This window comes from Halichoerus grypus, chromosome 3 (genome assembly GCF_964656455.1).
Source record: "Halichoerus grypus chromosome 3, mHalGry1.hap1.1, whole genome shotgun sequence".
Classification (NCBI taxonomy): Eukaryota; Metazoa; Chordata; class Mammalia; order Carnivora; family Phocidae; genus Halichoerus; species Halichoerus grypus.
The window spans coordinates 126,268,586-126,281,159 of record NC_135714.1 but is presented as its reverse complement, the minus strand read 5'-3'; the positions used below and the strand labels follow the sequence as shown (position 1 = coordinate 126,281,159).

The 12,574-nt window shown below is 43.7% G+C and overlaps 1 protein-coding gene across 3 annotated transcripts in view; it reads right to left on the bottom strand.

Moving 5' to 3' along the window:
* Positions 1-12,574, bottom strand: part of ARHGAP10 (Rho GTPase activating protein 10) — a 314,695-nt gene that overhangs the window by 14,928 nt on the left and 287,193 nt on the right. The window lies entirely within an intron of this gene.

Here is a 12,574-nt window from a genome sequence, read left to right as displayed (position 1 = left end):
TCTCCTAACACTCCGCATGCAGGTATCATCCGGCCCATGGGGCATTAGCCTGTAGGAACTAGGAGTCAGGGATCTGATCCTCTGACTACTACTCCTGCTATGATCAGCAGTCTTTTGACCAGGAGTCCCGCATCTTCTACCAGTATCCATGAAACCACAACAGACAAATGTGGTGGCTTATAAGCAGAATAAGATTTCAGACTTCAAAGTTCTTGACATTCACATCTTTAGGAAAATGGAGAAAATATTCAGGCCTTTTCTTCCCCCCCGCCCTTTTTTTTTTGGCTGTGGTTCAGAGGAGAATCCTGGTTAAAAAAAAAAAAAGTCTTTGGGTTAAAAACCAAAAATGATGGGTAATCTAAGAATAAAAAGCTTATTACCTGCTAAAACATAATGAAATATTTTCAGTGTTCACTCCTACCACTTCCCAAATTTAAGCATCAGAAAACATTTATATCCTTCTTCCTGCTGCCCCTTTACAAATTTTTGATGAGTAGGACTGGCATGATCACAAACCACCCATTTTATTTAATGATGAGCTGCAACCAATTACAACAAAGTACCTAAGTGCCACATATTTCCTGAAAGCCAGCTTGTGGTCTGCAAAAATGGAGGCAGAAGTCGACTCTTCCTGAAAAGCTCAGAAACCACATTTACCAAAACAGAAATAAGTTAAAGGGAAGTACTAATAACTGTTTGTTTGCTAGCTTCCCAATTTCACACACTAAACTGAAAGAGCCTTCTTCTGAATGGACCCGTCTCCATTTTGAGCGCCGAAGAGCCAAGATCCACCACCTTCCTTTGAGGAGAAACATTTCCTTCTCAAATGGCAACAAGAGGGTTGCAGAAAAACACATAAAGATTTCATACTGCTAACTCAGAAACTCATTCTTGAAAATACTTACACTGAAAGCCTATCTGGCTATTCCTAAGGCAACAGAGACGTCTCCTGTGCTCTGGTGGGGGGTGGGGGGGGCGCGGGTTGGGAACATATAAGCGGGGAGTAGAATGCACATTTTTGAAAGTGCTGAGAGACCTCTATAAAAATAATAATAATAATAATAATAAAAAATGCACACTCTTGCTCTGGAGTCTGTATTTCAGGGAAAGACCCTGTACATTTCGTGGTGAGCAGGAATAAACCCTCAGATACATAAAATTATGACAGTAGCTGTGTATGTATATACTTTACAGTTTATATTTATAAAATGTAACATATCAGCAATATATGCTGCTTCCGATTCAAACTGTGACCCAATCTTTTCCAATACCAGACTCTACGCTCCATGCATATTAAAAACTTTTTTGGCAGCAGAAGAGCACAAGCATTTCAGCAATGGGGGAGGGGAGTTAGGGCCTTAACTGTTAAAATTGGACAACAGCTGCACCAGTCACTGGAGAACTACTGCATCTAGTGAACATTTCTTGCATAACACAGACGGATCAGGCTTTGGGCAGCGCTGGCGACACAAGTGCCCGATTCTGGGCTCTTTGAGCAATGAGCATAATTTAAAATATTCAAAGGACACAGAACAGGGAGAATACATATCAAGGAAAGAAATGATTGCTTATATGAAGTGATTAAATTGCCCCCCCAACCAAGATATTTGACTCTGATTATATGATGTCAGAATCACATCAGAAGTTTGCGTTGGAATGAAAGGTTTTAAAACCTCATTTGCAAGGTCTCCGAGCAGAAGCTAACACATTAGTGAAATGATCTTTCATTCCAGCCTGGGAAACGTACAGCCAAAGTCTAGAACGACTGTCCTGGGCAAAAGTGTTTGAAAATGTTAATAAAGACAGAAGGAAATATTGTAGATCTGTATATTATGGGAAATCTCTGTTCAAATAAATGCCACAGTTATCGCTTAAGTGCCAGAGAGGGAGAATCCCACCGCCAGCACACTGTCGGTTCCAAATGAGCATACTGAGGGGACAGCAGCAGCAGTGAGCAAACGCCTGTGACAAGACAGTCGCCCTCGTCCAGGGCTGGGCGAGGACGCCTTCACTGCCCATTAGGAGACTTGGACGTGGACCTAGTTCACTCATCATTTACGGCCCGAGAACTACCTGTCAGGCCCCATGCTAGGCCCTGGGGACACCCGGGGGACTAGGACATCTGCTCTCCATGAGTGCCCAGTCAAGTGAGTAGAGAATGACAAGCTGATAATCATAACACAGTGTGATGACTGCCACGTAGAGAGTTGCCCAGGGTCCTTTGGGAGAACAGAGCAGGAAGCATCCAGCGATCACGCGGACCCTGGGAAGGCTTTCTGGATGAGGCGGTGTCTGCCCTGAGCTGATGCAGCCAGGGCCAATATCATCGTCACCCCTCCACACCCTGGCTCCCGCGAGGCCCAGCCGCTCGCTCCAGCACCGGGCCGGACACGTACACGCCGATGCACTTAGTGCCAGCCGTGCTCCCATTTCACAGAACCTGCGAGAAGAGCATCTCAGAAAGCTGACAGGGATCTGCTCAAGGTCATGTGGGTGCTAAAGCCCGTTTGACCAGACTGCACAGAGCTCACAGCCTCAGGTCCTTCTGAGTGGCTGGAACAGAATTCAAGGAGAGGAATGGAGGAGGGCGGGAGTCAGACCCACTGAGGGGGCACGACTGTGTGCTAAAGGCAAGGGGGGGTGGCTACTGAAGGACTGTAATCACACAAATTACAAGTGCGGGAAGCGCCACCATTCCGAAGAGTGACCTGGGTTCCCAAGCCAGCTCTGGCTAATCTCCCTATGCTTTTTCCTTTTGTTTTTGGAAGCACAGAGGACACTTCTCACTAGCTAGAGGCTGTGGTAAGGAGAAGGAGAATGACCTCAGAGTGCCCGCTGGAGGCTGGTGCCCCATGACATTGTTAGCCTTGGCTGAGGGCCATCCACAACTGAAATTTGGGTAAGTATCAAGCTCCCTGGTCTCAGTTTCCTTAACGAAAATGAAAGGAATCATCAACAGGCCAAGTGGCTGTACAGCTTCAGTGGGGTGCCAGGTGTGAGGCACCCCCACAGTGACGGGCTCTCACCGAACCCTCGATAAATGAAGCCCCTATTATGAGTATTAGGTACTTCGGAGTCAGAGGTCACTTCTGCTTTCCAGGGTTATGTCATCACGAACAAATAATTTTCTTTACCCAAAGACAACATATAAACTATTTCAAAGAGGAAAAACTGGAGATATTAAGTGGATGTCACCATTTAAAAAAGGGGGAAAAAAGTCGCTGGATGCTGTAAATGCCATATGGTATCCTGGAATGGATCCTGGAAGAAAAAGGCAGGAATGCAAGAACTAGTGAAATCCAAATCAAGTCTCTAGTTAACAGTCATGTACCAATGTGAATTTCTTATTTTTAATAAAACTGCCATGATTCTGGGTAAGATGCTGACAGCAGGGGAAGCTGGATGAAGGGTCTAGAGGAATCCCCTGCAGCGTCTTTGTAGCTTTTCTGTAAATCTACAACTATTTCAAATAAAAATTTTAAACAATAGGTTTAAAAAAAAAAAAAGAAAACAGCCCCATATAAACTCTTTATTCATTCAAACACTAAAGACCTTTTGAAATTAGGATCACACCCCTTGAAGACATCCAAAAGCCACAAGGAAACCTTTTGCTTGGTTCAATGACAAGAAAAGATTCGTAAGGGTTACGTTTAAAAATCACCTACACTGGGCGCCTGGGTGGCTCAGTTGGTTAAGCGACTGCCTTCGGCTCAGGTCATGATCCTGGAGTCCCTGGATCGAGTCCCGCATCGGGCTCCCTGCTCGGCAGGGAGCCTGCTTCTCCCTCTGACCCTCCCCCTTCTCATGTGCTCTCTCTCTCATTCTCTCTGTCTCAAATAAATAAATAAAATCTAATAAAAAAAAAAAAAAAAAAAAAAATCACCTACACTGCCCATCTTAAGGCCATTAACCTCACCTGTTGAAACGGGGTTTTAAGAAAGGTGTTTTTTCCAAAAAGATTTGTTTTATTTATAGAGGAGATCGAGGTCAGCAAACTTTGTCTGGAAAGGACCAGACAGTAAACACATTAGTGTTTGCAGCCATACAGCTGCTCTCCCAGCTCCTCCCCTCTGCCGTCATGGCTGCGCCAGAGCAATCACAGATGCAACGTCAGTGACTGGGTGGCTGTGTGTCAATAAAACTTTATGTATAAAAACAGGCAGAGGTGGGCCACAGCGTGCTGACCCCGGCATTAGATGGACCAGATGAGAATCCATTTCGGAGTGGAGAGTTGGGGGAGATGACAATGATGGCAAACTCCCGTGGGCCTGCGAGGCCCCTGCCCCCCCACCCCCTGTCTACACTAGCTTTGTGGCATGGGCCCCCCACTATGTGCCAGAAGCCCATCTACCAATGCCCAGGGCCTGCCTGCAGCAGAAGCGCTCCTCACCAGCTGCTCACGAGCACCTCTCATGCACGAGGGAGACAACAATATATCAAGCCAGCACACAGAAGCAGTAACTCGATCGTCCTTGAGAAAAAAGTCTTTTGCAGGAGAGGTGTGGGCCGGGACAGGGGAAAGAGCCCCACAGGAATTCATTCGAGCACAGCTAAGACAAAGTCTTTTCAAGTTGGACCCGGCCACAGTGAACATGCAGTCCTCCCCTCCCGCTGTGAGGTGCTAAGGCTCCTGGCGGTTTCCCTCCTTAAGGAGAAAGGACGCCACCACCTAGTCATCCTAGAGATTACGAAGTTCACTCCACAGGTGGTCATTTTCTTGGGTTTTGCTATAAAAGAACTGTCTCAGAATTACAGCTCTGACCCATCTTTCACTCAAAGAGTGTTCCCTGAATCCCATTTTCCTTCCTTCCAGATGATCACTGGAATCAGGTAAGAGGGTTGAACTTTAGCCTGCTAGCTGAACAGAAAAGGAACTGAAGCTTCATTTCAGAAAATGATGGGGCATTAGAGGCCTCAGCATTGAGGTATTGCGGGATAACTGACAAAAACGTTTCTAGCAGCTCAATTCTTATGTGGAAAACAGGTGCAACCTGGTGTGAGGCCCGCACATATAACACAGGACCTCCCAAGCGCAGCTCAAAAGGGGTATAGCAGTACTCTGCTAAGAAATACCCTCTAGTTACTTACCAAGCTGGTTTTATGAGTTACCTGTTCTAATAGTAAGCTAGCCATACCGCTCAGAATAATTCACAGAGTGGCCTGGTCCCAGTGGGCATGGCATGCCTTGGTCACGCAATATCCAAAGACCCTATTCTCAGAGGGTTCTACAAAGGGGGTTCCTACACAGAGAGGCAAGGAGAGGAACCCCAAGCGGAGTCCTCCTGGACCAACCTCTAAGGCTTCCCCAGGACCAGAGAGGTTATTTCCCTGAGTGATTTAGTAAGGAGATTCTGGAACTCATGAACCAGGAAGTCGGGCCAACCTAAACTAAGAATATCAAATTAGGTTCTCAGATGGAAGCAATCCAGACAGGTGGCACCTGGTGCTCCCAGGAGAGCCGTGATTGGGTTTTATTAGATGTGATACCTTGAAACCTTACAATCCAGAGGGGCAGCTGTGATTCCCCTTTTACAGACAACTGTGCTAAGCCCTGGTTTGTTTAAATCATTTATAGAAGGCCTCCAAGGTTTTCAGAAGCAGAAGGTGGATACAAAGCCAAGCCTGTGTGACTCTCCAATCAATGCTTTACCAGTCTCAACGATCTTCCACTTTACAGAGAACTCAGGAGGTCCTTGCCTTCGTTTTGATATGAAGATGCCGCCAACCAATCCATGCAGAGCAAATGATAAATTAAAACAACAAAGAACAATGAAACATAGTAATAATGAGAAGACGTAATTTGTTCTTTGAGTTAAACGGGAGAAAAGCTACGACAAAATTCCGACGTGTGTCTTAGTTTTAGGAAGTCCACTTTTCATTATGGGGCTTTGAAGCTACATGAACAATTAACATTCTGCACAGAAAATAAAACCTTCGAATTTCAGAACCTGTAGTTACAGCACAAGGGAAGACGTGAACCGGGCCACACTCGAATCCAAGTACACGGTACAAATACCAAAAATGCCCTAGCAAGACACACGGGTCGTGTATGGAAGGCTGTGAGTATCATTCCCATGGAGCTGGAGAGAAGATTCAAGGAAAGAGCCAGGACCAAAACTCTACCCAAAAGAAAGGAGTGGGAGTAGACATTTGTGGTCGATGGCCAAGTACGCGGGCCCTGAGATTAGCTTCAAGTGCTCTACTGAAGCTAAAGAGAGACGACCAGATACCACATTACTCAGAAAAAAAATTATGGATGCTGCTCTATTGCAAATTTTCAAATTTCTAAGCCTCTCAGCTCTGTTGTTGGGGAGGATGCCCTCCTCCCCAAATCTCAGCCAAAGGTGTTGGATGATGAATATGCAGCAACCAGATTCAAGTGTTTATCCCCCACAGATAATTATAAACCAAAGCCACAGGATCTAATGTGGGGGCAGAGCTCCCTCTTCAAAACAAGGGCAATGAGCGGCTGACAGCCACTGTGATCTCACTGGGTTTCAGATTCGAGGGAAACCTGCACTTCAAACAATGCTCTCATATGCACCTAGATAATTTCAATCCCTACAATACAGTAAGTCTAAGGACACCATGATCACTGGGCAGACAGATCAGGGACAAACTCCACCTCTGTCCCTTATGAGTCTTGAGGCTTGGGGCAATTTTCCTACCCTCTGTGTTTTGATTTCCCAATCTTTAAAAATGAAGATATATCTACCCCGCTGGGTTCATGTAAGGACTAAGATGAAATATCATTTATAAAGTGGCTAAAACAAAGTCTGGTGGCCCCCGATAATTAACGCCCCATTGTTCTGAGAAATGCAAGAGGATAAGTATCTAATCAAGCCTTCTTTTCAGCCTCTAACCACCAGCCACTGATGAAACAGAAGCTTCTACTCCCTGTAAGTCCCCGATGCCCCAAAACAAAGTCCAGAAAGGAGCCATCCTCTGAGCATAATTTAAAAGGCTGCTTTGGGCTCACAGCCAGGGAACACGCTCCTCCTGCTCACAGGCCCTATTCCTCCTTCACTTGAGCTATCTGAGACTTCAATCTTTCTGAATCCACCCAGGGACTTTGCTGCTCACTTAGGTGTGTGTGTGTTGGGGGGGGGGGAGGGGGCAGGGACTGGCTTCCAACTCACTCTTCACAGTAGCCAGCACCAGAAAGGACATCCTTCCATATGAAGGTACTAGCTCAACTAGAGACCTCAATCCATGGAACCCACCACAGTCTGTAACCAAAGCCAGCCTACAGGTAAGCAGAGAAAAGTGCTACACTTATTAGGATACAATCTCCCCCCTAGCTACTAAAGATGCTGAAAATTCCTATGATGGACAATTCATTGCTTCCTGATCTCTTCTTAAATTTACGTAGCTTTCCTCCCCTTGCTACAAAAGCATTATGTGTTCATTTGAGTCAAGTTAGAAAAAAAAAAAAAAAGCAGATGTGGGGAGAACTTTTAAGAGATAAATTCCCTCTTTTTTTTTTTTTTTAAAAGATTTTATTTATTTATTTGACAGAGACACAGTGAGAGAGGGAACACAAGCAGGGGGAGTAGGAGAGGGAGAAGCAGGCTTCCCGCTGAGCAGGGAGCCCGATGCGGGGCTCGATCCCAGGACCCTGGGATCATGACCTGAGCCGAAGGCAGACGCTTAACGACTGAGCCACCCAGGCGCCCTCCCTATTTTCTTTTTAAACAGTAATCATAACAAGAGAGGGGGGAAATATAAGATACCAATTTCTAGGGTGAACTGACTACCCCTGGCCAAGAAGGGTTGGGAGCAGTAAACTCGAGAGGAAGCCTCCCTGAAGGGTTGGAGAAGACACAAAAAGGACAGAAAATGAGATGAAGGGGGGAGGTGAAGACAAGGCTTCCCTATGGCTGCTATCTTCTAATTTCTAGGTGTGTGCCAAATTTCACAGAAATTTGTTAAAAAACTGTTTAAGATGATTAATTTTCTGAACCTCAGACAAATCACTCATGGTGTGTTGTTGTACACTAAGCCACAAATCAAACTTAAAGGGCTCCCAGCAAAATGTGTTCATCAACTTTTCCTAAAAAGCAATCATGGAACCAACAGCCAAGTAATTTAAAATACCAAGTAGTTGTCTATGGGCAACCTTGAACTGTTTGCACAATTTAAAGGAAGCAAGTTATTTCACTGACAAGCGTACAAATGGTTACCAGTGAGCGCACACAGCGTCTAGGGATGACATGCAGCACAAGGCTGTAAATGAGAGTGGGAGTCTACTGCCTAATGGATTGCAAGCAACTAGCATCAAGTCTGGGTAGGCATGAAGCTGCTGCCCAAAAGCAGCTCTGGGCAGCAACCGGGAAAGATGGGTCAGGACTTACTATTCAGGATAAACTAAGCCAAGCTTCTCATCAGATGGGACAGAAGGATCTACTGCCCTTCTGGCCCGCCAGAGCACAGCGTGAGTTGTACCTTGGGATACCAACATTCCCAACCACACAGAGATATTCTATGATGCTGCCATCTTGGAGGTGGGGATGTGCTGGCAGGAAAGGGGGCGGCCCTTTTCATTTGCAATCTATGGAGGAAGCAGATAGCAATGGCTGGTATTTCTTAAAAGAGATTTTCTTTTATGGCAGGGAACCTAAAAGGATTACTTGTCAAGAACCTGCTCTATCATTTACAATTGAAGAAAATCTGTTTAGAGAAAGCCACTTTATTGAAGAAAAAAAAAAAAAAAATGACTTCGAAACATCTGAAATACCTTGACCTATGATGTAATGTCCTCCAAGGAGACTGAGCTAGCAATTCTTCACTGGCAATGAAGTCACCCATCACCTTCCTGAGTGTACAGGTAAGTAATAGCTCCAGATTGATTGACTGCAATGAATAATCCCCACAAGTCATAAACATCAGCAGAAACCCAAGAAATCCAATTCGGCTGTATTGTTTTCTACCTGTCAGAGGCCACAGCTGTGTTTACACATTGCCTCCATCTGAATCTCGGCTGCTGTAGGTTTTCCTCTGCAAATTTGCTTTCCTGTGGCTAGGGTCATGGCATTTCTGTATGGCAGACCTACTGGGGTCCTATGTGATCCACATACATTTGTCCGTGTTTCAGGACACAAGATAAGGCAAGTGTAAGTTTTGGAATGAAGAATCACTACCCTGGTTTAAAACCAGGCAGCCCAGGTACTGCCTCCTTTTTTAAAGCCCTAGCTAAAGTTTTAATGACCCCACAGCAATTTTGGTTTCATTAAAAGGAATCTTTTTTTTTTTTTAAAGATTTTATTTATTTGACACAGAGAGAGAGACAGCTAGAGAGGGAATACAAGCAGGGGGAGTGGGAGAGGGAGAAGCAGGCTTCCCGCAGAGCAGGGAGCCCGATGTGGGGCTCGATCCCAGCACCCTGGGATCGTGACCTGAGCCGAAGGTAGACGCTTAACCGCTGAGCCACCCAGGCGCGCCTCATTAAAAGGAATCTTAATCAGTATTTACACAGAGCCTGCTATATTCAGTACTGTACAGCTTGTGTGCAGAGGTCATGGATTAAAAAAAGAAGAAACAAAAACACCACACAATGAAAACCACATTTACAAATGCTAAGGAAACAAAGAAAAATGCTATAAAGAGAAAATGGTAAGATTCTGTGAAATTCCTGGAGGAAGACTCGTTAATCTTTATAAGGAAGATGGACCAGAAACAAAGCACAGTTGCTTAACAGACATTCAATGATATATAGAAAGAAATGAGATTTCTAAGAGGAAGGCATTTTTATAAATACATAATATTTTATTTCCCATTTTAAGAACTATGTCAAGATCACTAAAAAGTTCAAAGAGTTATAAAACTCAATTTCTATCATCAATAATTTTATACTCTATCTTGGAGTGAGGGAAAGACAGTGTTATGGACTGAATGCTTGTGTCCCTTCAAAATTTTTATGTTGAAACCCTACGCACCCCCCTGCACCCCCCCCCACTGTGTCCTATTAGGAAGTGGGGCCTTTGGAAAGTAATTAGGATTCAGTGATGTCATGAGAGTAGAATCCTCATGAATGGAATTAGGGTCCTTATAAGAGTCACAAAGCCAGCACTCCACAAATCAGAAGCAGGCTCTCACCAGAACCTGGCATGAGGGCACCCTAATCTTGGAAATCTAACCTCCAGAAGTTTTGAAGTTCACATGGCGAGTGGGTTCTAAAGTGTTAGGTCTAAGGACCTCTGTTCTCTAATGGACCTGTGGGAAATAAATTTGTCATTTATACGCCACTCAAAGGATTTTTGTTATCACAGCCTGAATGGACTAAAATACACAAACAGGCAGACAGGCAGATAGAGACTTTGATATGAATATACAGATACACATACACCACTTAAATATCAACTAACACTAAAAGGTAAGTATTACCCAATACTAGAAGGCAGTATTTTCCCCATGTCCAGCATCAGGTATAGACAGAAAGATACTGAGAATCTTCCTATAGACTACAGCACTAGAGAAAGCTTCCTGAAAGTCGAAACTAAATTAGACCCTAAAGATAGGTCAGATCGCCTTGAGCAAAGAAAGGGGGAAATATTTCAAGCAGAGTGAATCAAAGTATGGGCGAGCCACTCAAGGGGACTTCAAGACAGCAAACACACCATCCCAGAAGAGTTTAAAAAAAAAAAAAGCAAAGCAAGAAGAGATATCACTCATCCTAATTATAATACTCCTCAGGGAAGCTGTTTACAATCCACCCATGCCTGGTACCAGGGGGATGAGAAGGGCATTCTGTTAGAAATGCATACTTGGAGCCCGCCCCTTGAGCCTCAGGGTCACTCTGGGGTGGGGCCCAGCAGTGGGGGCTTCACAAGCCCTCCAGGTGATCTTGCTGAGTGCTCAAGCTTGAGACACATTTCCTCACTTCATGATAAATCTGAACTGAAATATGCTTACAAGTAAACCCTTCAAAAGATACAAAAGAAACACTCTCTATAATTAAGAGAAATATCCATTCATTTTATCCATTGCACAGGAAAAAAAAAAACCCAAATTCTTGAAGTAGGAGAAAGTCTACCTTATAATACAAATCTCCTTTCCAGACTTGCTTCAACTACTTATTTTCTCTTCTCCCTTTTTGGCCTCTCTGTGTTGGAGTGCTTTCCATGACATTTTAAAATTTGTATGAATAGGAAGCTGGGGAATTCACTCCTCGTTTGATTTATGACCAAAAATATCAAGCCCTTCATGTTTCAGGCATGAACGTGCTATGAATTGAGCATTGGCTATATCAAGGCTCATAATGTCACTTTCCTACAGAACCACTCTGGAAGAAGTAGGACTAACCAAGCGGCTCTCCACTATGATACACGCTTACTGAAAGAAATAATTAGAAATCTGGTTTTTGCTTTAACGCACACACATGTGCCCACATGCACCCATGCAAATTCCACCCCCCAAGGGCCCAGGATTAGATTCTTGGTTCCTATGTAACCATTGTCACTGGTGCTTGGAGTACTAAAGTGAAAAGAGAATTTTTAATCTAGAAGAAGAATAATAAAAATGACAAGCATGTTTGAGTAATATGCAATTTAAGTCTATAATACACAGTCTCTGGTATATGAATATACATATATTACAATCTTGGGGAAAAAGATCTCATCTGGAGAATGTTTCCATACTTTGAGTTTCACTTGCAGTTTCAGTTAGATTTTCAGTCTTTAGGTCACCCCCAAATTTTAGCATACCAAAATTCTCCCAGCCTCTTTTAATACTTAATTAAGTTCATAATGATTTCATGTGGATCCAGCAGTAACTATAAAAAGCCAAGTAATGTGAGGGACACTTTCCAATTCCATTTAAAGTCCCAAGAATGCCCAGCTAGGGTTGGATGACATCATTATCTGTGACTTATTTTAGGCAACTTTGATTTAAAAAAAAATTTTTCTCTTTTAACTTTGAAGACAAGATGCCCAAATACTCTCAGGCTGAATTATAAATGTATTTTTGGATGTAATGTGATTGACTAATCAAGTAATGGCATGTAATTAATAGTAGGGGTTTTTTTTTTTTTTTTTGGTTCTCCAAGCATTTATTTGAAATTTGATGTTCTTTCGATGTCCCAAACCACCACCAATCTGCACTTATTCCACAGCTTGGTCAGCGCAGAAAGACAAACCATGTAGTCAGACCAGGTCCATGATATTGTTTGTATTAGTATTATTTGTTCTGACATACCTGAGCTGATCTGCACATGCCTGTCACTAAACCCAACCGAGAAGATAAAATCAGATATTTCATCCATCAATTGTCAAGTATGTAAGGTGTTATGGAGAAGGCAGAGAACACTAGCATAAAGCTCTTGAAAATTCAAACAACTAAAATATCATTCTACAGATAGTTTCAATAGTCTATGGATCACAATGCACGCATTCTCCTATGTCTAAAAGTTTGCCTTACTACTGAGAAAACATCCTGAGTATCTGAGTAGGACAATAACAAATTTCCTTCATGCAATCCAAAACTGCCACAAATTAAACTCAAAATAGATATGAAATAGCACCATCCACCTTTCCACACTGGGAACAGAGACGCTTTCAAGGAAGGCCTCCTTATGGGC